Source organism: Mus musculus, chromosome 2 (assembly GCF_000001635.26).
Source record: "Mus musculus strain C57BL/6J chromosome 2, GRCm38.p6 C57BL/6J".
In the NCBI taxonomy this organism is placed as follows: Eukaryota; Metazoa; Chordata; class Mammalia; order Rodentia; family Muridae; genus Mus; species Mus musculus.
Genome location: NC_000068.7, coordinates 67830438 through 67857795, shown reverse-complemented (window position 1 = coordinate 67857795; position 27358 = coordinate 67830438). Strand labels below are relative to the sequence as shown.

Sequence of the window (27358 nt, the reverse complement as noted above, 5' to 3'; positions counted from 1 at the left end):
TAATGAAGGACTTTATGGGAATAATGTTTCATGGGTTTTAAAAGTGCTAGCTGCCTATGCATATTTTATAGCATAATTTGTTTGGATTTAATTTAGTTATAATAATAGTAATTTTCAATTCAGCTAGGCACCTTCCCCATAGATTTCTTTCAATTATGAATATTTGATCAGGGCAGAAGCAGGCATGATTGAAAAACTTGGAGCAAATGATCTGCCCTAACCATTCGTAACTTCATGAATGATAACAACTCAACATACACATTTGTGGAGAAGTACCAGAATATGCAAAGCCAGAGAGAAAAAAATAGCAGCATTTAATCAACTGAGCATGCTTGGATTGGGGAAGAGTTTCCAGGTTCCATTTGGTGGTTGGGAGCTACTCACAAAGCCCTACAATATAATAAATGCATATGTGATTTCTATTCCTATTCTTTCCTTATAGTTTATCTGGCACATAGAGAGGGTCACAGTGCCTCCTAACTCAGTTTTATCTCTATAATATTGTATCTCTGAGTTTTAAGCTTTAAACTATAAAGGTTAAGAATACTATTATATAGCTCGGTGGTTTGAGGTTTATAAGGTTCAAAGGACAGAGGGATTGTGGTAGGTAGGTGTGGTAGGTTAAATGACATGTTTTCCTATTTATTTCAACAACAGCTGAAGTCTACTTCTGTTTATGTTGAATATTGGCCTTCCCTGACACTTGCCTTAACTTAAAGAATATGACAGAGACATCACCATCTTCTAATGTCACTGGCTCTGAAGAGATCCACAGCTTTTGCTTTCATGCTGACACTGATCCTATTTCTTTTTTTTTCTTTTTTTTCTTTTTTTTTAATTAGGTATTTTCCTCATTTACATTTTCAATGCTATCCCAAAGGTCCCCCATATCCACCCCCCAATCCCCTACCCACCCACTCCCCCTTTTTGGCCCTGGCGTTCCCCTGTACTGGGGCATATAAAGTTTGCAAGTCCAATGGGCCTCTCTTTGCAGTGATGGCCAACTAGGCAAATGGATGGACCTGGAGGGTATCATCCTGAGTGAAGTAACCCAATCACAAAGGAACTCGCACAATATGTACTCACTGATAAGTGGATAATAGCCCAGAAACTTAGGATACCCAAGATATAAGATACAACTTGCCAAACGCATGAAATTCAAGAAGAACGAAGACCAAAGTGTGGACACTTTACCCTTTCTTAGAAATGCGAACAAAACACCCATAGAAGGAGTTACAGAGACAAAATTTGGAGCTGTGACGAAAGGATGGACCATCTAGTGACTGCCACATTCAAAACCTCTAGAAGATAAAGCAGGCACTCTGGCTTACAGCCTTATCCTATACACCCAGGAACCAGTCAGTACCCCTCCACTCATGTGAATGAGTCACCAAGGATACACATGGCCAGCCAAAGCCCCAGAGAACCACAGTCCTAAACAATAATACATGGAAAAGCAAAAGCGGTCAGCAAAACATGTACAGCCAATGTACATACACATGAGACATAACACTGCTTTCACTTTCTGAAGCTGTGGAGTTTGGAGATATTCATTAAAATGTAGTAGGTTACAAAAGCAATGCTAAATGGGTAGAACAGCTGCTGTCTCCCCTAGTGATGGGTAAAGGAGAGGACATTGTTGCTCCTCTCTCTTCTGTTATGCTCTAGGGCTTGTATGTCCTGTGCCCTTATTAAGTGCCAAAATAGTAATGTGAAAAGTAAAAGAAAACAAGATGTGAAGAATGGCCTGTCCTATCTATCCTTTGTGATCTTCACTGTACTGAACCATCCTCTCATCTTTCCCAAACTTTTCTTGCATCAATATAAGCATGAGATTGAGATGGGATCTGCCCTAAAATAATATACAACCTGTGTGGATGATGTACCTCTCAAAGGCTTCTTCATTCTTCTTGCTTCTGACCTTGCCAGATTTCATTTTTCATCCATCTGCTACATTTGCCATTTATTTTTGTGGACATGACATACCCTGCATCATACGTAAGCATTTGTCACAATTTCTTAGCCTTTATAGGTTTCTTATATCTTTCAGATGGTATATATTTTTAACATTCTTATGCTACAATTTTCTCCCCAATTGATGTCTGTGAGTAGCCTACCCCTTAAATCCATGACATTTCACGGACACCTTCTACTTATCCCCTTGTGGACCTTCTGTCTCTAATCTGAATAACCGTTGCCATGGCGAGTTGCACTAGAAATAATATTATTTTGATTTCAGTTAGATAAGTACATATAACTTTTCCACAGGGCAAACGAGAGAAGATTGCAGAAGTCTACAAAACAAAATGGTCAGGCGAGTCTATGTAGATTTCCTTACAGAGATGATAGTAATAAAATACAAAATTGCATGTTCAATAACTAGTCATCCCTTTTGCTTATGATATTTAGTAAAGCTTTTGAATAGTGTGAACGTTCCTGCTGCTAGGGTGGCATACTCTTGCCATCCTCAGTGTGGCATACAATAGACTATTTTAACAAAGGAGGAGCCAAGCAATTATCACAGTACACAGGCACTTTAAAGTTCCGCTGCCCCTGGAAGCTTCCTTCTCTCTAAGGAGGTAAGAATCAGTTTATGAATAGACTACTAACTATGCATTTTCAATATGGAGAGAATGGTTATCATTAATTACACTTACGTAAACTGCAGTATGAAAATGTTTGGTTCATGATGTTTACTCTCAGGCATGGTAATTATTTATTTGATGAATGGTTTTGCTTCAATAAAATTTCTGATTTTGTGGTTTGTTTTGGATAATTTAATTATGGATAGCCATTTTGAGTTAGTCGGCAAAGGAGTAGCTTTGTTTTGTGTGAATTTGAATTTTGGGAGGACAAGGTTGAATACTGTAGCCTAAGGTGATCTAGAACTTTCTATGAAGCCCAGACAGGGTATGAACTTGAGACTGTGTTCCTGCTTCGGCTGAATTGTATTCTGTCAAATGACATTAGTTGGAATAAATGTGTTTGATGTTCATTATGTAATTACGTGTGTATTGGCTACCTGTTCCTACATGATAGCAGCCAATCTTGATTTTGATTATAGCAAATTCTCCCATAAGATGATGTAAATTTCAGAGGAAAGGAGACATGGATCTGAGAGTCAGAACATCATAATATATAGAGAGAAATGGCTTTAACTGTGCATACTTGAGTAAGGATGCCAAGTTCACAGTTCTAACTGCTTGTGAAAATTCTGGGCAGGGAGACAGAGGCAGGACTTTAGGATTTGGGGGCAAGGGGACTGAGAGAGGAAGAAGGAAATAGCATGGCCATGATGAGAAAGGAGTAAGGTCCAAGCCTGAGACTTGCAAAAGAGAGAGCACACCAATCATGTCAGAGCCAGGAAAGAACTGTGCCAGGGGGCCCTGTCTTTGGGTTTAGGCCAGCAAAGATGGAATATAGATTTAAGTAAGTAATAACTTATCGAAGGAGAGGTGTTAGCCACCTGGAGATGTGGGAGTGACCCAGCCATTGAGCTGTTTAAGGCATATTTAAATAAGGCAGCATGTGTGTGTGTGTTTTGTTCAGAAATCTAGAACACCGGGGTGGGCAGCAAGTGGCGATATGAATAGAAGTCAAGTGGCAACCGCTACATAAAATATGTAAGAGAGCAGTAGATGTAAGAGGAGAGAAAAGACACCCCCTGAAAGAAAGGCAATACAGAGCACATCTGCTTAATGTGAATGAATGACTGTAACTGGTTAGCTTAACAGGAGGCATGCTCAGTAAACATGTCTTTATCAAAATCTGACTGCTGTATGTACTGGAAACTACACTTGTGTGTAACTCTTGTTTCTGGTCAGGAGGACCAAGGAAGATCTCTAAATAGGATATGTAAAACAATGTTAGTCTATTTATTATGCCTGTTATTGAGTAGTACAGTGGACCCTCTCTTATGGAGACAGTGCACAACAAACAGTAAAATCCTTGCTAAACAAATATTCAAGGACTGCTGTCCATATTGTTGATAAGGCTCTATAGAAGTTGTCATTTACCACAATATTATTAAAACAGACTTCCTTAATAACAATAACAGTTTGGATTTTAGAGTCTCATGATATATTAACATGGTCTATAATGAATTATTCTGCTACCTCAGCATCCTGAATGCCAAGATATATGTATATTTCAATATACTGGTTTTTATTTCACCTTAGAACATTAGAATTTTGTAAAGGAAATAAAAAATAGTGTATATATATATATATATATATATATATATATATATATATTTGTCAATAAATATTTCTAAACATGTGTGGCAAGCCTAGACTAGGTAATAGAGGTATCTGACTTGAGCCCAGGTAGTAAGCAGTAACTAGTGTTCCTCTATGGTCTGCTTTTCATTTCCTGTCTTGACTTTACTTGACTATGAACTGTAACCTATAAATATGGTACAAATATGCTTGGGCTAGGGAGTGGGGCTGTAGGAGGTGTGGCCTTCTTGGAGTAGGTGTGGCCTTGTAAGAGGAATTGTGTTACTGTGGGGATGGGAAAAGAGACCTTACTCCATTACTATGTGGGACCCAATCTTTTCCTAGTGGCCTTCAGATATAGAACTATCAGCTCCTCCTGCACCATACCTGCCTGGATGCTGCCATGTTACTTCCCTCATGGCATTGTACTGAACCTCTGAACCTGTAAGCCAGCCCCAGTTCCATGTTGTCCTTATACGAGGTGCCTTGGTCATGGTGTCTGTTCACAGCAGTAAAACCTAAACTAAGACATTCCCAAGTTGGTTTTTGTTATGGTGTTTACCATAGCCACGGGAGCAAACGAATGCAGTTCCTATTCTGTTTTTACTATGACTTAGGCTGGCTTTGGGTAAGTTATCTGAGCCATCTAACCTCCATTCTTTCATCTGTGATAGGAGAACACTGTTATTTATTCCAAATAGCTGTTTTAGGTTTGGAAAATGCACGTAGAAGAGTTATGAGGTCACTTGAATTTACAAAGTGATGAGTAACAGGCATTATAATCTCCTTAGTAGAGAGTTGCTTTCCCAGTATTATAGAAGCTAGTAAAAGAGTGAATAAAGCAAGACTTAGCTGAAGCAAACATGAACAGAAAAGAAAACACTTAAAAAAATTGAAGTATGGAGTGGTCTTTAAACCCAATTAGATGGAGGTTAGCTACCACCATACCATCTAGACACTATTGAACCAGTTGGCATAACTTGCAGACAGGTGGGTATGTGGTTCACAAGGTCCATAGCTCGGTGACATTAATGATTAGGGTTTTTTCTACACAAATCAGACTCCAATTTTTGGTTTGGTTTTTTATTTTTATTTTTTAAGAACATAATGATATGATTCTGAAAGTGTCTGAAAGATGTTAGGATAGGGAGAAGAGAATATGTCTCTTGTGAGACTAGGCCGACCCCTAGCAAACACAGAAGTGGATGCTCACAGTCAGCTATTGGATGGAGCACAGGGCCCCCAATGGAGGAGCTAGAGAAAGTATCCAAGGAGCTGAAGAGATCTGCAACCCTGTAGGTGCAACAACATTATGAACTAACCAGTACCCCAGAACTCTTGACTCTAGCTGCATATGTATCAAAAGATGGCCTAGTCGGCCATCACTGGAAAGAGAGGCCCATTGGACATGCAAACTTTATATGCCCCAGTACAGGGGAACACCAGGGCCAAAAAGGGGGAGTGGGTGGGTAGGGAAGTGGGTGGGAGGGTATGGGGGACTTTTGGGATAGCATTCTAAATGTAATTGAGGAAAATACCTAATAATAAAAAATATTTTAAAAAAGAAACTCTCAAAAAATAAATAAAAACATATTAAGAAGCCTGAAGTATTTTGGGAAATGACCATGGCATAGTCTGGAGCTAAAGCACAGAGATACTCGGATCTTCTCTGTGACTGGAAAGTCAGCCACAAAACAGGCACTTGACCTCTGCAGATGTCAATAGCACAAAATCTGACAAAGGAACTTGGTTGGATAGAAAAGGGAATTTTATTATTTTATTTTATTTTATTTTATTTTATTTTATTTTATAAACTTTGTTCAAGAGCCAGTATGAAAAAAACCCATATTCTGATTCTGCTTTATGAAATGAACATCACAGCTCATTTCATAATGTAGGTCTATATAGTAGCAGTTGCTTAGAAAAGAGAGGAGCAATATTAATAAATGCTAATGAAAGGGAATAGTGGTTTTTGTGAGATAGTAAAATATCATCTAAAATTGGCCATGGTGATAGTGGCCCAACCCTGTGAGTGGATTATAAGCCATTGGGTTGTACTTTAAATTATTTATCCTACAGTATATGAATTTACCATTATAGATACAAATAATAAGAGATAAATATAGGGAAAGGCTGCAGAAGTTAAGTTAGGAAACATTATCATTACCCTAGGCTGTTGGTCTCCCTTGGTAAAAGGCTGAAGACTCCTGATGTTGGGCATAAGTCAGCATGTTTATTTCTTAGGTTTCTGTTTAAAGTTCTCCCTATTATCTCTCTTGATTGTATCAAGAATATTTCTCCTGTGAGGAATTTTAATTACTCTAAATTGGCTATCTCTTGGTATAACAAATAAACAGTTTATCAAGTAACACAAAGGTTGCTTGGTAACGTGTAGTATCAAATGCTTACCAAAACAGGTTGTCCATGAAAGATACAATTTACTGGTGAACAGAGAAATGTTTCAGTATTGCTTCTATTTTTTCCCCATCACTATAATTAAAGATCAATAGAGAAGTACTTAATATGCAGGAGTTAACTAACTTTTCTACAGAAATAACCAGTGAGATATGGGAAAAGAACACACAGGCACAGTTGGTAGTGTATCCGAATTATTCAATGTTTTAAGAAAAACAATTTTGGCAGTAAACGGGATATACTGTGAAAAGGATTTGAGTTTAATTTATGTTTATCTAATGTTGATTATGTATAAAATGCAAAATGAAATGTTTTACCACAAGCTGACGCAGAGTTGGGTAACATAAATTGCAAATATTTCAGTTGGAAATATTCTTGTGGCATGTGGGTAGAACAGACCACAAAAGAAAAAAAAATCTCTGTTTTCTGCAATGCATGAATAATGAAAACTTGCCTCTTTTTGACACCTATGCCTTTTGGAGTCTAATCTGTAGGGAAGCTGATAACAGAAACCAAAACAAGAAATAGATGTATCTGGTCTGGGATTTGTTATCTCTATAAAGAGGAATCTCATTATGTGTCACTTCCTAGGTTGTTTTATCTTCAATTATGATGAAATATTCTCCATATCCTTAAAGTCGGGCAAATCAGAAGGAAAGGAAATGAAATACTGGTCTTTTGTAAAATATTAGTTATGGTAATTTCTGAATCACAGAGAACTGCATATTTTGTAGCTAACTGTAGTAGTAAAGTAAGTGCAGACAAAGGCAGCAAGGGATGGCCAGAGAGATCCTAATCGATTTGTTTTTATCTCATAATGAGCTACTACCCAAGAAGTTACAAGCACTTTGGGATCCCTATCTTGGTTGGATATACTAATCTCTGCAAAACATTTTTTTTAAGAACTGGAGATCTATAAATCTAATAGGACACGGTTTCTCTGAAAATTAATAAAGACAAGAAAGTGGGAATTTCCTTATATCACATGTTAATGAAGTTTCCAGTATAATCAAGTTTATCTACTAAACATGCTAAGTATTATGATTTTAAGCCATAGAATTGAATAACTGAATTAATTTCAGGAATATCATTGCAAACAGATGTTTTTTGTGTGTATCTATCTCTATCATCTATCTATCTATCTATCTATCTATCTATCTATCTATCTATCTATCTATCTAGTAAACATCTGTATCTAATAACGGAAGTCATATACCAAAAGACATTAGTGCTGACACATCATAACTTGAGAATGTACTAGAAAAATTGGTTTACTATTGTTCTTCAACCATAGGTTCAAGTCTGTGATATGAGTATTTTTTAAATATTCCTTCAGGATAAGGGAAGGATTTCCTCCCAATTTCTATGATATGAGTATTTCTCTGTAGAGACAATGCCCTTCAATAACACATGATATCTGAGCTGACTCACACTGAGTGTTTGTGCTGCTTAAATTATAGTTCCCTTATTTTTATGATCTAATAGGCTTAAGCAATTCCACAAGACATTTAAATATACATATATTATATTTATGTATATATATAATTTATGTACAAAATTTCAATGTATACAATACATATTTTAATATATATTTATATACAATATATTTTAGAATATATAAAACATATATTAGATACAAAGTATGTATAGTATATTCATATTTTATGTATAATGTGATTATATATAACATAGAAAATAAGATTCATAAAGTAATTAACCTCTCAGGTCATTTTAGTTTTACTTTAATAATGGGATACACATAGTTGTATCTAGCAATCTAAATCAGAGTTCAACAGAAACATGGAAGTACTGTACTCTGAACTAGGCTCTAGACACATTCTGACTAAACACCAATGTCTGAGTTCTCCTGAGACTGGGCATTAAACTCAGGAGTGGAATTCCAAGATGTTTACTGTATGTGGAGATGACATCTCAGAGATTTCATCCTATACCCTTAAACCAGGATCTTAAAGAGTGACCTTAAATGGACACCTATAAAATTGCTACCTCGATTTAACTTACCTCTTTTTCCTTAATGAAACCATGTAAACTCTTACTTCAACTTTCCTGATTCTATGCCTGATCCAGGAAGCCTTTGTGACTGCTATGCACGCTGAAGCTAGCTCACAGAAGGTAAGTGATAGGCAGGATGAGTAAATTCTACAAGTCCCTTATTTCTCTAAGACATCTTCTGGTTGTTGATTAAAACACACCACTTCATCCTGATTTTACACATGCTCCCTTGGAACACAGAAATGACAATGGTGCACTAGGGAGTTAGAATATTATGAAATGACCTTTGCACATGCCATGGTAAGTACATTAGCAGCCATGGTGGATGATACTATGGAACACTTGTACCTAAATCTGGGTGCTTACTCTATTGGCCAGTAAGCATGGACACTGGATAGAGCATGAAGCCTTTGTTGTTTTTCTCATTTTTAACATAAAGAATTGTTTGAACTTGAAACTGTAGCCAAGGTCAATTTTATAGTTGCGTAATTTTTATACCTTGAAAACTACGGCTAATCACACTATTAATTCAAACAATTCTGCAACATATGCAATTCTTATTTTACAGATAATTACATTGAAGCCTTCCCAATGAAAATATGTTAAAAAATGTGATTTAAGTTCCTTACCAATTATTAACTGCTTATGGGCCTTGCTGTGGCTATACTAACTTAAATTAAAGTATTCCACAATGTTCTTGTTTATTTTATCCCCAAGGGCTACAGAGAAACTATGTGGATCTTAATAACAACGAACAAGCCTATAAACAATTTCATATTTACTAGGTCCTGTACATCTTAAGTGGAACATACTCTGATTCAACTATCCTTCACTTGGTACTCATGCTACCCTTCGTGAGGCTGCTAAATGAGAAACTTTAGAATATTGTTTACTACCAGATAGCAAGTAGCTGGCAAAGCCATGTTTAGAATTTAGATAGAAACAACCCCCAAAGCAGCACCTCTAAAGCACGGCTCATTGTCATTCTTCTTCAATCGAATAGGCAAGAGTGTGACGAGGTGTCTGTATCTGGGCCCAGTGGCAGAGTGAGCAGCGTTGTCAAATAAGACACCTGAGACTCAGGCACTTCCCTGTAATTGGCATGCTCCAGAAACCAAAAATGCCATCTCCGTCTCCGAGCTTAAGCTGTTCTCACAGCATCGCCCACAGCTGACGCTCAAGGCATTGCCCTGCAGTCTAAGTAAAATAAAAACATTAGAAATATATCCATGCTCTTCTAAGCTAAAAGGAAGAAATTTAATTTCTCTCCTCAGGAGACCAAACTGCAAGTGCACAAACTAATTAACCATTAGCAGCTGAAGGAGGAGACAAGGGAGTCCTGCACAATTATATCTTCCAAGAAGGCTCAGAGGATTTCTTCCTTTCTCTTACAAAACAGCAGTATTAATGATAAGAAGGAAGTCGGGAGGATTGAAAAGCCCAAATCTTGCTGGAATGAATGAGAACAACCACGATATGTACACCCTGGCACAAAGGGAGACAAAACAGTTACTTAAATCTCTCTGGCTTGGGTCTTTGAGATATAAACAGAAAAACAACTTTAATGTGTATTATATCAAAGTACAGAAGTTTACATTTTAAATAACACCAGTGTGAAGTTGGGTCTTAGTCTCATTCTGTTGTGATTAATGTGGCAAATAAGTTTTCTAAACTGGGTCATTTCACATCCCCACTCATCCCTGCCAATGAGGACAGCAGGATTGCTAGGGTTTCCTTGGTACATAGAGATTGGAGCTAAAAGACTCTCCAGTCTACACTTTTCTTGTAGAGCAGAACAAACGGGATATTTTGTATAATTTCTCCCTGTATATAATTGTGCAAAATGAAAAAGAAATAGAATTTTAAGATATTTTTGTACAATCTGAAGGCTTTATTGCTTAAGACCTAACAGGACAATGCCTGAACTAATTTGGTCTCATTCTAAGAATTAGAATTGCTAAACATGGATGAGTTAGCATATGAAGTGTGGTGCGGCTACAGCAGTCATCTGAAAGCGGTTATTAGTGTACTCCTCTTATAACTCCCCATAGAGCTCTTTTAGCCCTGGTAACCACCTTCTTCGATATCATCAACGTCACAGCTTCCTGAGGCCTTCCCAACATGATGCCCTGTCACATTTCCCTGAACGCATCTGCTTTCCAACTCACTATTCTGGTTTTCCCATATTTAGTATCCATGCTTTCTTGAGAGGTGTTTTATTATGAATCACCTCTCATGTAAGAAACTCTAGCCCTGTGCACCCCTTTGAAGCAAGTGTGTGCTTCTTGCAAGGAAGCACATTCTGTGTCAAACTAAGGTGAAAACTGGGGTCCCCATGAATTAGCAATGATCCGATTGAGAACACACGACAAATTTTCATCATCATCTGAGATTTACACATTTGCATTTGCATAGCTATAAAGCAAAAAGTTACATGTCCCTCTAACTTCAGAAGGTACAGAAAACATTCTGACACATATTTTTCTCAATAGACAAATATAGGCATAATTGCAATGTATGGTGGTGATACTGTAGACTGTTGTTCTGCCAATCTAGTGCCTACCATTCATTTACTTATCATAATGACATCATCTGTATGCATGTACACAAGTTAAGATAGAAAGAAAATGACCTGTGGTTTACTGAGCATTTTGTACCTCAATTTGTCTTAATGTAATACAAGAAGGAAACAGTGAAATCTGTGATCTTTCAAATTTATTTCAGATTTATTCATTTTATTGTATAGAGAAACTCTTTATCAGCATCACCTGTCAATTTAAAAAGCCTATGGCCAATGAGCTGAGGTAGGAAATAGGAGGTGGAACACTGGTAGAGAGGATTCTGGGAAATAGAGAATAAAGAGAGATTTCAGTGAGGAGCTAGGGGAAGACGCTAAGGAAGAAGTGAAGGAAGAAGTGGCCAGGACTGAAGGAGAGGCGACTAACCATGTAGAAGTCATAGAGTAGTTTGAGCGGGTTAAATAAGTGCAAGCTGGTTGAGGAATGAGCCAAAACTTATGACTTAGGGACAAGTAAATAGTAAATAATTAGTCACAGATACATTACTGTTGAGAACTAAGTGGCTGGGAGGGAAAAAATGGATGAATTATTTTACAATATTATATGTGTTTAAGTGTTTTCTCTGCATGTATGTATGTGCACTAATGTGTACAGTAGGCATCAGAAAGATGGTGTTGGGTTTCCTGGGACTAGAGTTGCAGATATTTGTGAATCACTGTGTAAGTTCTTGGAACCGAACTCAGTTCTTCTCCAGTCTCAGCACAAGCCATCTCTCCAGCCCCAGAGCTGATTTTCACATGGACATCAAGTAGGATCCCACAGCAAGAACTAACTCTACCTTCAACAACCACTAGAATATTCTATTCTGGTCCTTTAGTGGTCTTGTATTCTACAGTTGTGATTAAATGAATATTATTCTGAGCCAAGTATACAATAGCAGTTCATTTCATCTTACAGCTATCTAGGCATGGCCAGAGTGAATTAAATGGAGACTTTGTAAATACTGAATATTCTGCTCTATTGTTTATTTTTCATTCTAGTCTTAGGTTGGTTCAGACAGTATTGTGATTTAAGCTTGTCTCTTCTGGGTACATATTCGATTTACATCCCTGATATTTTTGTCTTTACTTCCATCCTAGCCTTTTCTATTATTTTAAATAATTCTTCTGCAGTGATTCTTTGCTTCTTGCTCTGAGGGCACTACATTGCATTACTCCTCCCTTCATCCAAGTTTGTGACCTAGGTGTTGCCCTTCAGTATTCTTAGACACATAACCTATCACCTAATGTCGATGAATATACATTTCAAATAATTCTTCATTTCTACTTAGCTTGTCTCCCCAATCTTATCTCTGACTTTTGATCCCATAAGCCCATAAAAGTTAATTTTCTTTGTAAAAACAAACTTGTCAACTAAACTGAAATTAATGTACTATTTTCCAAATTCTAGTTTTCTGGCCCACTCTTTACAATCACTGCTGTTAAGTCTTGTGATAGACATTTCAGTTTTTAAAAATTACCTGTAGCATATATTTTGGACCAAACAAAAAAGAATTGTTATGTATGAGTGTATGTGCTTAATATAAATGCTTTTTTGGTATGTGGATTTCTGCAACTTACTTTCCTCATATATGCCTTGATTATTCAAATAAATACTTCAGTCACTACTTGCATGTATCATATAAATTTGCTATATTTTATGTAACATTCTTTTCTTTATTCATTCATGTGTTATTCAAGTTTGGTCTTTCTCTGTTAAAATAACTTTAATATTCTTGTACGAAAACTGTTGTACTTAGCATCTGTTATTTAAAACTTAATGATATGTTAGTTGCATGTTTCAGATAACTTCAGTTTTCACATTGCCTGTACAAAGATTATGTTAATGCTCTAAAATCAATATTTTAGCATTTCATATGACTTCATATTCCACCGCCCCCCCCACCGCCCAATGTTTATGTCTTTCATTCCCTAACCCCTATTCATGATTTCATCATCCTGATTAGTGAATGGTATGCCATTAGGATTATTTTCATAATTTTTATTAGGTTAAATAATGACTATCTTTTTTGTAGGGCGTTTGTTGACTGTATTTCTTCTAGCCAACTTTGCAATATATTTTTATACTAGTTAAGGAAATTATCATCTCTCTTTGTGTAATATGTGCTGCAAATATCTTCTCTGCATGGAGACTAGCTAAACTCCTCTACTGAGGGGCAATGCTGTAGCTTACATAGAGTTAGAAATCGGGGTAGGGGGGCTGGGGTGATGGTACACAACTTTATTCCCAGCACTCAGAAGGCAGAGGCAGTTGGATCTCTATGAATTCAAGGCCAGCTTGGTCTACAGAGTTTCATAACTTCCAAGACTGTTACACAGAGAAACCCTGTCTTGAAAAAAAAAATCAGGGTAGACATAAAAGCCAAGATGGAGATGGCTAAGGCAAGGGCTAGAGGGCTCAGAACAAAGGGTCTTTTTGTTTGAGGCAGAAGTTCATTGAAAGGATTCTACACTTCCAAGACAGGACTCTGCAACATCTCTGGCTTTTCTATCCAGCCCATAGAACTCACTGAATGGAAAGAGATTGAAAGATTAAGCAATTGAGAGCTACAATTTCAGAAAATCACCAGGTCTGTTAGACTCCTTAGGTCTTCCATTATATACTTAGTGATATTTTTTTTTTCTGCTCCTGAACTATAATAGAAAGGAGACAGGCAGGTGTACTCAGCCCTTCCCTGCTATTCCCAGGAGCATCTTCTGCAACACTTGTCTGATGAAAGTCAATGGATATAAATGTTTCTCTCTCATTAGGGGCCATATGGTTGAGTGAATTTGGAGCTCAATAACTCCAAGGACAGTGGGTCAGTAATGCATTGGTCTCATAGATTCCAAAGATACAGAAAGACTTTGAATTGATAGCTTCACCTCAGACCAAATACTAGTCACACATACTCAAGACATTGCCTTCTATACTTGGTATTAATGTGCTTTCCACTTCAAACCTGTACCTTCCTTAGACTTCCTCATTAGGACAATGCTAGCTCAGGGCAGGATATTGTCACTAATTTTTCTATAAGTAGGTCATCTATGTTCCTCAAACAAACCTCTAATTTAACCACTGTTAGACATAAGGGCGACAAGTTTTAGAGTTTTATTACCTCTCACTATGCCTCTTGCGATCATTCCAGAAGGAACACAGTCTTCTCTCCATGGCTCACTGAGACAGGCTCCATTCTGGTGGATGAATGCCCACATATCCTCTCTCCTTTCTCTCAATGCAGCATTGACAGCGAGCTAGAAAGAACATGGACTCCACATGGGATAGATATAGCCAGAGGGCTATAGAGCTGACAGCTCTATCTTGCAGTTTCTATAAGAGAGAACAAGGTCTACCAGGACCCATATGTTGCCCTCCCTGTCTAACTCAACTGTTCATCATTTCCTCTCACTACCTTCCTTACCTTCACCTATTCTCCCTGCTTGGTGACATGCTCCATAAACAGGGCTTCATGATAGCAACTCCTTATCACATACTATGGTGACAATAAAATTTCCAGGCAACCTGTCTCAAATATCCATCTTCTCATGTATGCGTCCGATCAATGTCCCAGTTCCCCATTACGCTTTGTGACATTTAGCTGATTCACAGTTTAGAAATATTTTTAATAGATTATTTCCTCCTGTAATAACATAGGCCTTGAGGGGCAATTGCTTTCATTTGTTTTGTTCACTGACATACCTTGGGCCAACCATACAGTTTAATAATTAGCAAGTTCAATAAAATTTATGAGCAATATTAATAAATATATGAATAAATAAATTCTTGCCAATGTCGTTATGGTATGAGACAGACATCATTATCTGATGTTTTATATTTTCCTGGTTTTCAAATGAAACATATTTATTTTTTCTTTTTTAAAAATAGATTCTTTTCTCATATGATGTATCCTGCTTATAGTCTCCCTTCCCTCTCCTCCTTCCAGATCCTCCCACCTCTCGTCCCCTCCAGAGCCTCTTGCTTGCAGTGTCATTAATTTTACTGTAGACATAATATAATTATAAAGTGGGTTCTAGTAATGTTTGTCTAGATTTTTTAATACTTTTTATTAGGTATTTTCCTCATTTACATTTCCAATGCTATCCCAAAAGTTCCCCATACACTCCCACCCACTCCCTTACCCACCCACTGCCACTTTTTGGGCCTGACATTCCCCGGTACTGGGGCATATAAAGTTTACAAGTCCAATGGGCCTCTCTTTCCAGTGATGGAGGACTAGGCCATCTTTTGATATATATGAAGCTAGAGTCAAGAGCTCCAGGGTACTGGTTAGTTCATAATGTTGTTCTACCTATAGGGTTGCAGATCCCTTTAGCTCCTTGGGTACTTTCTCTAGCTCCTCCATTGGGGGCACTGTGATCCATCCAATAGCTGACTGTGAGCATCCACTTCAGTGTTTGCTAGGCCCCAGCCTAGTCTCACAAGAGACAGTTATATCTGGGTCCTTTCAGCAAAATCTTGCTAGTGTATGCAATGGTGTCAGCATTTGGAAGCTGATTATGGGATGGAACCCTGGATATGGCAGGCTTTAGATGGTCCATCCTTTTGACACAGCTCCAAACTTTGTCTCTATAACTCCTTCCATGGATGTTTTGTTCCCATTCTAAGAAGGGGCAAAGTGTCCAGACTTTGGTCTTCCTTCTTCTTGAGTTTCAAGCATTTAGCAAATTGTATTTTATATCTTGGGTATCCTAAGTTTCTGGGCTAATATCCACTTATCAATGAGTACATATTGTGTGAGTTCCTTTGTCATTGTATTACTTCACTCAGGATGATGCCTTCCAGGTCCATCCATTTGCCTAGGAATTTCATAAATTCATTCTTTTTAATAGCTGAGTAGTAATCCATTGTGTAAATATACCACATTTTCTGTATCCATTCCTCTGTTGAGGGGCATCTGGGTTCTTTCCAGCTTCTAGCTATTATAAATAAGGCTGCTATGAACATAGTGGAGCATGTGTCCTTCTTACCGGTTGGGACATCTGGATATATGCCCAGGAGAGGTATTTCGGGATCCTCTGGTAGTACTATGTCCAATTTTCTGAGGAACTGCCAGACTGATTTCCAGAGTGATTGTACAAGCTTGCAATCCCACCAACAATGGAGGAGTGTTCCTCTTTCTCCACATCCTTGCCAGCATCTGCTATCACCTGAATTTTTGATCTTAGCCATTCTGACTGGTGTGAGATGGAATCTCAGGGTTGTTTTGATTTGCATTTCTCTGATGATTAAGGATGTTGAACATTTTTTCAGGTGCTTCTCAACCATTCGGTATTCCTTGGGTGAGAATTCTTTGTTCAGCTCTGAGCCCCATCTTTTAAAGAGGTTTTTTGATTTTCTGGAGTCCTCCCTCTTGAGTGCTTTTTATATATTGGATATTAGTCCCCTATCTGATTTAAGATAGGTAAAGATCCTTTCCCAATCTGTTGATGGCCTTTTTGTCTTATTGACGGTGTCTTTTGCCTTGCAGAAGCTTTGGAGTTTCATTAGGTCCCATTTGTCAATCCTCGATCTTACAGCACAAGCCATTGCTGTTCTATTCAGGAATTTTTCTCCTGTGCCCATATCTTTGAGGCTTTTCCCCACTTTCTCCTCTATAAGTTTCAGTGTCTCTGGTTTTATGTGAAGTTCCTTGATCCACTTAGATTTGACCTTAGTACAAGGAGATAGGAATGGATCGATTCACATTCTTCTACATGATAACAACCAGTTGTGCCAGCACCAATTGTTGAAAATGCTGTCTTTCTTCCACTGGATGGTTTTAGCTCCCTTGTCGAAGATCGAGTGACCATAGGTGTGTGGGTTCATTTCTGGGTCTTCAATTCTATTCCATTTGTCTACTTGTCTGTCACTATACCAGTACCATGCAGTTTTTATAACAATTGCTCTGTACTAAAGCTTTAGGTCCGGCATGGTGATTCCACCAGAGGTACTTTTATCCTTGAGAAGAGTTTTTGCTATCCTAGGTTTTTTTTGTTATTCCAGATGAATATGCAGATTGCTCTTTCTAATTTGTTGAAGAATTGAGTTGGAATTTTGATGGGGATTGCATTGAATTTGTAGATTGCTTTTGGCAAGATAGCCATTTTACAATGTTGATCCTGCCAATCCATGAGCATGGGAGATCTTTCCATCTTCTGAGATCTTCTTTAATTTCTTTCTTCAGAGGCTTGAATTTATCATACAGATCATTCACTTCCTTAGTTAGAGTCGCGCCAAGATATTTTATATTATTTGTGACTATTGAGAAGGGTGTTGTTTCCCTAATTTCTTTCTCAGCCTGTTTATTCTTTGTGTAGAGAAAGGCCATTGACTTGTTTGAGTTAATTTTATATCCATCTACTTCACCGAAGCTGTTTATCAGGTTTAGGAGTTCTCTGGTGGAATTTTTAGGGTCACTTATATAAACTATTATATCATATGAAAAAAGTGATATTTTGACTTCCTCTTTTCCAATTTGTATCCCCTTGAACTCCTTTTGTTGTCGAATTGCTCTGGCTAGGACTTCAAGTACTATGTTGAATAGGTAGGGAGAAAGTGGGTAGCCTTGTCTAGTCCCTGATTTTAGTAGGATTGCTTCAAGCTTCTCACCATTTACTTTGATGTTGGCTATTGGTTTGCTGTAGATTGCTTTTATCATGTTTAGGTATGGGCCTTGAATTCCTGATCTTTCCAAGACTTTTATCGTGAATGGGTGTTGGATCTTGTCGAATGCTTTTTCCACATCTAACGAAATGATCATGTGGTTTTTGTCTTTGAGTTTGTTTATATAATGGATTACATTGATGGATTTTCGCATATTAAACCATCCCTGCATCCCTGGAATAAAAACTACTTGGTCAGGATGGATGACTGTTTTAACGTGTCCTTTGATTTGGTTAGCGAAAATTTTATTGAGTATTTTTGCATCGATATTTATAAGAGAAATTGGTCTGAAGTTCTCTATCTCTTTGTTGCATCTTTCTGTAGTTTAGGTATCAAAGTAATTGTGGCTTCATAGAATGAGTTGGGTAGAGTTCCCTCTACTTCTATTTTGTGGAATAGTTTGTGAAGAACTGGAATTAGATCTTCTTTGAAGGTCTGGTAGAACTCTGCACTAAACCCATCTGGTCCTGTGCTTTTTTTGGCTGGAAGACTATTAATGACTGCTTCTATTTCTTTAGGGGATATGGGTCTGTTTAGATCGTTAACGTGATCCTAATTTAACTTTGGTACCTGGTATCTGTCTAGAAATTTGTCCATTTCGTTCGTCCAGGTTTTCCAGTTTTGTTGAGTATAACCTTTCGTAGAAGGATCTGATGGTGTTTTGGATTTCTTCAGGATCTGTTGTTATATCTCCCTTTTCATTTCTGTTTTCGTTAATTAGGATGTTGTCCCTGTGCCTTCTAGTGAGTTTAGCTAAGGGTTTATCTATCTTGTTGATTTTCTCAAAGAACAAACTCCTCGTTTGGTTAATTCTTTGAATAGTTCTTCTTGTTTCCACTTGGTTGATTTCACCCCTGAGTTTGATTATTTCCTACCGCCTACTCCTCTTGGGTGGATTTTCTTCCTTCTTTTCTAGAGCTTTGAGATGTGTTGTCAAGCTGCTAGTGTGTGCTCTCTACAGTTTCTTCTTGGAGGCACTCAGAGCTATGAGTTTCCCTCTTAGAAATGCTTTCATTGTGTCCCATAGGTTTGGGTATGTTGTGGCTTCATTTTCATTAAACTCTAAAAAGTCTTTAATTTCTTTCTTTATTCCTTCCTTGATCAAGGTATCATTGAGAAGAGTGTTGTTCAGTTTCCACGTGATGTTGGCTTTCCATTATTTATGTTGTTATTGAAGATCAGCCTTAGGCCATGGTGGTCTGATAGGATGCATGGGACAATTTCAATATTTTTGTATCTGTTGAGGCCTGTTTTGTGACCAATTATATGGTTAATTTCGGAGAAGGTCCCGTGAGGTGCTGAGAAGGAGGTATAGCCTTTTGTTTTAGGATAAAATGTTCTGTAGATATCTGTCAGATCCATTTGTTTCATAACTTCTGTTAGTTTTACTGTGTCCCTGTTTACTTTCTGTTTCCACGATCTGTCCATTGATGAAAGTGGTGTGTTGAATGTGTGAGGTGCAATGTGTGCTTTGAGCTTTACTAAAGTGTCTTTAATGAATGTGGCTGCCCTTGCATTTGGAGCATAGATATTCAGAATTGAGAGTTCCTCTTGGAGGATTTTACCTTTGATGAGTATGAAGTGTCCCTCCTTGTATGTTTTGATAACTTTGGGTTGGAAGTCTAATTTATCCGATATTAGAATGGCTACTCCAGCTTGTTTCTTCAGACCATTTGCTTGGAAAATTGTTTTCCAGCCTTTCACTCTGAGGTAGTGTCTGTCTTTTTCCCTGAGATGGGTTTCCTGTAAGCAGCAGAATGTTGGATCCTGTTTGTGTAGCCAGTCAGTTAGTCTATGTCTTTTTATTGGGGAATTGAGTCCATTAATATTAAGAGATATTAAGGAAAAGTCATTGTTGCTTCCTTTTATTTTTGTTGTTAGAGTTGACATTCTGTTCTTGTGGCTGTCTTCTTTTTGGTTTGTTGAGGGATTACTTTCTTGCTTTTTCTAGGACACCCGCAAGGACCCACACAGGATCCGCCACGGAATCGTAAGACCAACCAGTAAGAAGGACACATGCTCCACTATGTTCATAGCAGCATTATTTATAATAGCCAGAATCTGGAAAAACCCAGATGCCCCTCAACAGAGGAACACATAAAAAAATATGGTACATTTACACAATGGAGTACTACTCAGCTATTAAAAGGAATGAATTTATGAAATTTCTAGGCAAATGGTTGGACCTGGAGGGCATCATCCTGAGTGAGGTAATACAATCACAAAAGAACTCAAATGATATGTACTCACTGATAAGTGGATATTAGCCCAGAAACTTAGTATAGCAAGATATAAGGTACAATTTGCAAAACACATGAAACTGAAGAAGAACGAAGACCAAAGTGTAGACACTTTGCCCCTTCTTAGAATTGGAAACAATCACCCATGGAAGGAGTTACAGAGACAAAGTTTGGAGCTGAGACAAAAGGGTGAACCATCAAGAGACTGCCATATCCAGGGATCCATCCCATAATTAGTCTCCAAACAATGACACCATTGCATACACTAGCAAGCATTTGGTGCAAGGATGGTGATATAGCCGTCTCTTGTGAGACTAGCCTGGGCCTAACAAACACAGAAGTGGATGCTCACAGTCAACTATTGGATGGATCACAGGGCCCCCAATGGAGGAGCTAGAGAAAGTATCCAAGGAGCTAAAGATATCTGCAATCCTGTAGGTGCAACATTATGAACTAACCAGTACCCCAGAGCTCTTGACTCTAGCTGCATATTTATCAAAAAATGGCCTAGTTGGCCATCACTGGAAAGTGAGGCCCACTGGATAGGCAAACTTTATATGCCCCCGTACAGGGGAATGCCAGGGCCAAAAAATGGGAATGGGTGGGTAGGGGAGTGGGGGGGGGTGTGGGAGACTTTTGGGATAGCATTGGAAATGTAATTGAGGAAAATACGTAATAAAAAAATAAGAGAAAAAAATAAAAAAAATAAAGAAATGTGAATATGGACAAACAGATGGAAATATTCTGATATATCTATGTTCAGATTCAACCTCATACCATCAGACTGGCTAAGATGAAAATCTCAAGTGACAACATATGCTGGGGGGATGTGGAACAAGGAGAACACTCCTCCATTGCTGGTGGGAGAGCAAACTTGTACAACCACTCCAAAAAAATCAATTTGGCGGTTTCTCAGAATACTAGGAATAGTTCTACCTCAAGACCCAGCTATATCACTCTTGGACTTATACCCAAAAATCATTCCACCATATTGTAAGACCACTTGCTCAACTATGTTCCTAGCAGCTTTATTCATAATATCTAGAAACTGGAAGCAACCTATCCCTCAACTGAAGAATGGATAAAGAAAATGTGGCTCATTTACACAATGGCATACTATTCAGCTATTAAAAACCAGAACATGATGAATTGTTCAAGCAAATGGATAGAACTAGAAAGTATCTTCCTGAGTGAGGTAACCAAGACCCAAAAGGACAGGCATGATATGTACTCACTTATAAGTAGATATTAGCCATAAATTACAGGATAACCACACTACAATCCACAGATCCAAAGAAGCCAAATCACAAGGAGGCCCCATGGGAGGCTGGTTGAGTCTTTCTCAGAAGGAGAAATAGAGTAGTTATCAGAGTTGTGTGGGAAGGGGAGAACTGGGTAGGAGAGGGGGTGGGGAGAGTAGCAGGGGTCAGGGGGTCATGGGATTAGGTGTATAGGAAGAGTAGTGGGGGCAGAACTGAAATAGGAGGAAAAGAGGCATTCGTAGGATGTCCTAGGTACCTTGGACAGGGGCTGGTGGTGGGAAGGTCCCCTGATGTCTATTGTTGTGACTCTAGATGAAACACCTAGCAGTCGGAAATATGGATCGTGAAGTGTCCAATTCCTGAAGCCAGGCTTGACTTTCAGTGGAGGTGGGGTAGGTTGGGGATAGAGGGGATTTAGGATATGGATGATAATGAGGCCAGGGCTCCTCCTTCTTAGAGGAGACAGGGAGTGGGAAATGAGCTGAATGGGGAAGGAGCTGATGGAAGGAGGCTGGGAGGACAGAAGGGGCTGATAGTGGGATGTAAAGTGAGTAGGTAATTTTAAAATTAATTAAATAATATCTGATTTAAGATTGAGATGCGATTGCAGTAAAACAATAATACCTACTGTTGCTATTTTACTGAGAAATTCATCTTGCCATCATCTTGTTGAGGTAGTCACTATTAGGTCAAAGTATCAAGAAATTGATTTAACATTATGTATAAAAGGTCCGAAAAGTACAACAATTTGAGCAGGTTGCTATTTTATAGATGCAGTTTTCTAATTATGTAAACACCAGTGCAATCTATGACGTCCATATTTTTCTTCTGCTTCAACTAATAAAATATTTAATTTGTTTCGGCAAAGGAGACAAGAACAATACGATTGTCAGCAGTCAGTATGGGTGCCTGAGATCACAAGGTATTTCAATAATTTTCTATTTGTATGCTTAGGTGTTAACCAGAAGCCCTGGTTGGACACTGCACACTCAAGGCAGCTGTTTTTGAATCACAGTGTGTTTCGTGAATACATTAAGTATATGGCAGCTAAGAATAAAGCAGATGTTCGTAATTACAATGACTTCAGCAAATTCACTGAACACATTGCTACCCCTTCCTGTCAGTGCTAGCCTCTCCAGCTTTGCCTTTCCCTTCTTACTTTGTCTAAAGAATCACCATGATACAAGGTGGCAGCAATGCCTCTGGATTCTGAAATCTATAAGACTTGAATTCTCTTCCTACCAAATATAGTAATACGACGCACTCAGACGCCCACACAATTTGTGGGTACTTACTTTTACTATTAATATAATGAAAAACTAAAACAGAGACCTTGCAAATAAAACAATTTAGGGTAAACTGTGTAACATGAGGAGTGAAAACACATTCAGATTTTGATAATGTAATGCAAATGGCTTCATGAAGAAATTCAAACTCAGTATTTGCTCAAAAGATACTTTATATCCTGTAATTTCTGAGGTAAAAATTTTTTTTATGATGAGCATCTCAAAATACAAACAAACAAGACCAAAGCCAACATCACTCTGAATGAAAATTGGTGGGATTATTGAAGCAGCTTGCATATTTATAAATTTCCTGCTTTGCTGTTCTAGGATTGTAAAAACAAGCAGGGGCAATGTTTTGTAGGTTCAAGAATTTTAGACTGAGGACTGAAGAGTCTCCTTGGCTCTTACTGCCCTAGCAAGGGCTCAAGTTTGGTTCCCAGTTCCCATATTGGGCATTTACAAGTGCCTGTAACTCAAGCTTCATGCCATCCAATAACCACTTCTGGCCTCCACAGAACCCTTGACACACATACACATACACATACACATACACATACACATACACATACACATACACATACACATACACATACACACACACACACACACACATACACACATACACACATACACATACACACACACATACACACACACACACACACACACACACACACACACACACACACACAGAGAGAGAGAGAGAGAGAGAGAGAGAGAGAGAGAGAGAGAGAAGCACACACCATTAAAAACAAAATACAGATTAAAAACAAGCAAAGGAGTTCCTGTTTGAAGATGCACAGGCTAATTATGCTATTTCCTCATTTCTTTTATGTGTCTATTATTCCTAAACCAAGGATAACATTAAGTTTGTATGTGTTTCACAATGCCAAGTAAGATAATGTTAGACATCTGAAAAGAAAATACCATATTTCAAAAGGTGCTGAAAAATAATAGTTTGACAAACCACTAAATGAATTTGTTAAATAAATAGAATAGAACTTATCAGTGGACTAGGGGTTGGGGGCGGGGAGCAGGAACAGGAGGATTATCAGATGGACATGGGGAGGGGAAATGGGTTGAGGGAGGGAATGGGAGGAGAGACAGCCAGATTGAGGGCATTTGCAGGGTGTTTGGAAGCCTGGAGCAGTAGAAACTTCCTTAAAACATATGATGGTGATCCTAATGAAGTCTCCAAGTGATGGGAAAGACAGTAAGTATCCTTACTGGCCATCTCTTGTCACCCAATAAAACTCCAGTTTGGGGATGGAATTTCATCTAATAGATGTTGCTAGACAAAGGTGTCACATGGAAACCCAGGCTGTTGCTAGAATATTAGGTTGCTCTCCAAAAATTTCCAGCAATGCTTCATTGTAGAAGATAGTTTAGTATTTTTATGGTAGTCCTCTCTGTGTGAACTAGTGGATCTCTGATTCGTATGCCCTCTCTAGGGGCTCTTTTCCTTTTGTTGGTTTACCTCATCCAACTTTCCTGTGTTCGTTTTGTTTTATCTCAACCCTGAAGCCCCCTACTCCCATCCTTATCCCTTCTTTCATTCACTTCCATCCCTCTACCTGCCTCTTATGACAATTTTATTCCCACTTCTAAGTGAGATTCAAGCATACCCACTTAGGCCTTTTCTTCTTCTTCTTCTTCTTCTTCTTCTTCTTCTTCTTCTTCTTCTTCTTCTTCTTCTTCTTCTTCTTCTTCTTCTTCTTCTTCTTCTTCTTCTTCTTCTTCTTCTTCTTCTCCTCCTCCTCCTCCTCCTCCTCCTCCTCCTCCTCCTCCTCCTCCTCCTCCTCCTCCTCCTCCTCCTCCTTCTTTTTTTTTTTCCCAAGACAGGGTTTCTCTGTATAGTTCTGGCGGTCCTGGAACTCACTTTGTAGACCAGACTGGCCTTGAACTCAGAAATCCACCTGCCTCTGGCTCCTGAGTGCTGGGATTAAAGGCATTCGCCACCACGGCCAGCTTAGGCCTTTCTTCTTGTTTGGCTTCTTTGGGTCTGTGAAGTATAGTATGGGTATCCTGTATTTTATGGTTAAGATACACCATAAGTATGTACAAACCATCCAGGTTCTTTTGGGATTGGGCTACCTCACTAAGGGGAATATTTTCTATTTCCACGCATTTGTAAGCAAAATTCATGATGTCTTTGTTTTTAATAGCTGGACAGTATTGCATTGTGTAGATGTACCACATTTTCTTTATTCATTGTTCAGTTGAGGGCCATCTGGCTCTTTGCCAGTTTCTGGCAATTATGAAAAAAGCTGCTATGAACATAATTGATTAAGTGTATTTGTGGGATGGTGGAGCATACTTTGGGTATATGCCTAGGAATGGTATAGCAGGGTCTTGAGGTAGAATTATTCCCAGTTTTCTAAGAAAACAAGCAAATTGATTTCCAAAGTGGTTGTGCAAGTTTGCACTCCCACCAGCAATGAAGGAGAATTTCCCCTGCTCCACATTCTTGCCAGCAAGTGCTATCCCGTGAGTTTTTGATCTTAGTCATTCTGATGGGTGTGAGATGGAACTTCATAGTTGTTTTGGTTTGCATTTTCCTGATGACTAAGAACATTTCGTTAAGTGTTTCTCGACCATTCAAGATTCCTCTTTTGAGAATTCTCTGTTTAGCTCTGTACCCCATTTTAAAAATAGGGTTATTTGGGTCATTGATGTCTAACTTAAATTCTTTATATATTTTTGATATTAGCCCTTTGTCAGATGTAGGGTAGGTGAAGATCCCTTCTAAATCTATAGGTTGCCATTTTGTCCTATTGATAGTGTCCTTTGACTTACAGAAGCTTTGTGGTTTCATGAAGTCCCATTTATCATCAGTTGTTGATCTTAGACCCTGAGCCATTGGTGTTCTGTTCAGGAAATTGTCTCCTGTACCAATGTGTTCCAGGCTATCTCTCACTTTCTCTTCTATTAGATTTAGTGTATCTGGTTTTATGTTGATGTTCTTGATCCATTTGGACTTGAGTTTTGTGCACGGTGGTAAATATAGGTCTATTTACATTCTTCTACATGTAGGCATTGCTTTATCTTGTTTTGTTTTTATTTTCTTATTTTTTCTTTTAAGGAATTAGATCCATCTGTGGAAGAATATGGGGAGAAACTGGAAGGAGCAGAGGAAGTGAAAATTAGAATCTGGATATATTGTACAGGAACAGAAGCTGTCTTTCAATAATGGGGAGAATCTCCCCCAAAATAGATCAAAAAGTAAAATATGTTGACTATTTCCTAGATTCAGCAAGATTCTAATTCGTGTAGTAAATCACTGTAGAGACTAATACCCTGTCTTATAGAAACATAACTAGTGTAGTGGTATACACTCATGAGATAATGAAGAACAATTAAGTGACAAATAATAGAACAATTGGAGTTCTGAGACAACAGGAGCAATTAAGGTATCTTAGAGAAGAAATTAAGTTGTGATGAATACAAATGCCCATTCAGTTTGCTTGAAGGAGGGTAGGAGCCCCAGGGAGATGCTAAAGTGCTTAGTAAGAAGCATGAAGACTTGAATACAAGAACCCAGGTTAAAAAGCTAGCCATGGCTCATAGCCACAAGGGTTTGATGGTCAGGCAGCAAACATGGATGAACTGGTAAGCTTCAGCTAACAGACAGAGCCCTTCTCAAAAATCAAAATGGATATCTGAGGAGTGAAGGTTCAATATTATTCTTGCCTTCACATTCACACAAATTCACATATACTACAAATACACAGACACCACACACACACACACACACACACACGCACACACACACATGCACACACACATGCACACACACATGCACACACATGCACAATGCACACACACAAACAAATGCACATATAGAGACTTCTCTTAATGTATTTTTTTATTTTACAAAAGAAGCTAAGAGTACAAAACGTTTAACTGAAATTTAGATAGTGCAGAATCAAGTTTTCTCATTAAAATTTGATAAAGTCTTCTTTCTATGGGTACATGAATCCACTTGTGACACAGCTTTAATTTCCCACATTTGTTTTTTTATGTTTTATTTCTATAATGGAATGCTGTGTTAAATTCCAAATATACAAGTAGAATAATACAAAAAGATCTCTAAGCTCCAAACTCATTTTGAATAAATTTACTAATATCCTGGTGTGATTGCCATGTAATGTCTTGATTAATGTTACTGTTATTATCTAGTTCTTTGTTTTGGTCAAGTTTGAATGTGTAGTTGAGGACATCTGTGATTTAGGATATAGGATTTAGTGTTGTTGTTGTCGTCTCGTACCGAATAACCCCCAAAGACTCTCTGAGTTTGGTCTTCACTGCTTACTCGAACAAGAAAGGATTAAAGGATTTTGTTCAAAACAAAGTGTCTCCTACAAATGGGAAAACTCTTGCAAAGAAATCTTTAGAAAGTTGAAATATATTAAAAGCACAGAGGAAAAGTACGTAGCTTTGTTGGTGTTTACTGAGAGAGTTTGTCTGTGTCTGAACCCAGGTGTTACAGGAAGAGCACACTGGCCAGGAACTTACATCCCGCTGGTGTAGGTAGGACACTCCGCAAGCATGATCACTATTATCTCCTCTCATGATAGAATTGCGTTCCCTGACATCCACAGCACCAGACGAACACTGTGTGCTTTCCTTGGCATTCATTATAACTTCTTAGATTGTATGAGTACTTACATTCGTATTTACCATCTATAAGAGTTGCTATAAGCA

General features: G+C 38.2%; 1 protein-coding gene across 6 annotated transcripts in view; it reads right to left on the bottom strand.

Annotated features, from left to right (window-relative positions):
- B3galt1 (UDP-Gal:betaGlcNAc beta 1,3-galactosyltransferase, polypeptide 1) overlaps positions 1 to 27358 on the bottom strand; it is a 557194-nt gene that overhangs the window by 265087 nt on the left and 264749 nt on the right. Inside the window, exon 3 of one of the 6 annotated variants that reach the window (NM_001379325.1) lies at positions 14322 to 14457. The exons of the other annotated variants lie outside the window; for them this stretch is intronic. The gene's annotated coding sequence lies outside the window, so the exon portion shown is untranslated. The remainder of the gene's footprint in view (positions 1 to 14321; positions 14458 to 27358) is intronic. 6 annotated transcript variants of the gene reach the window in all.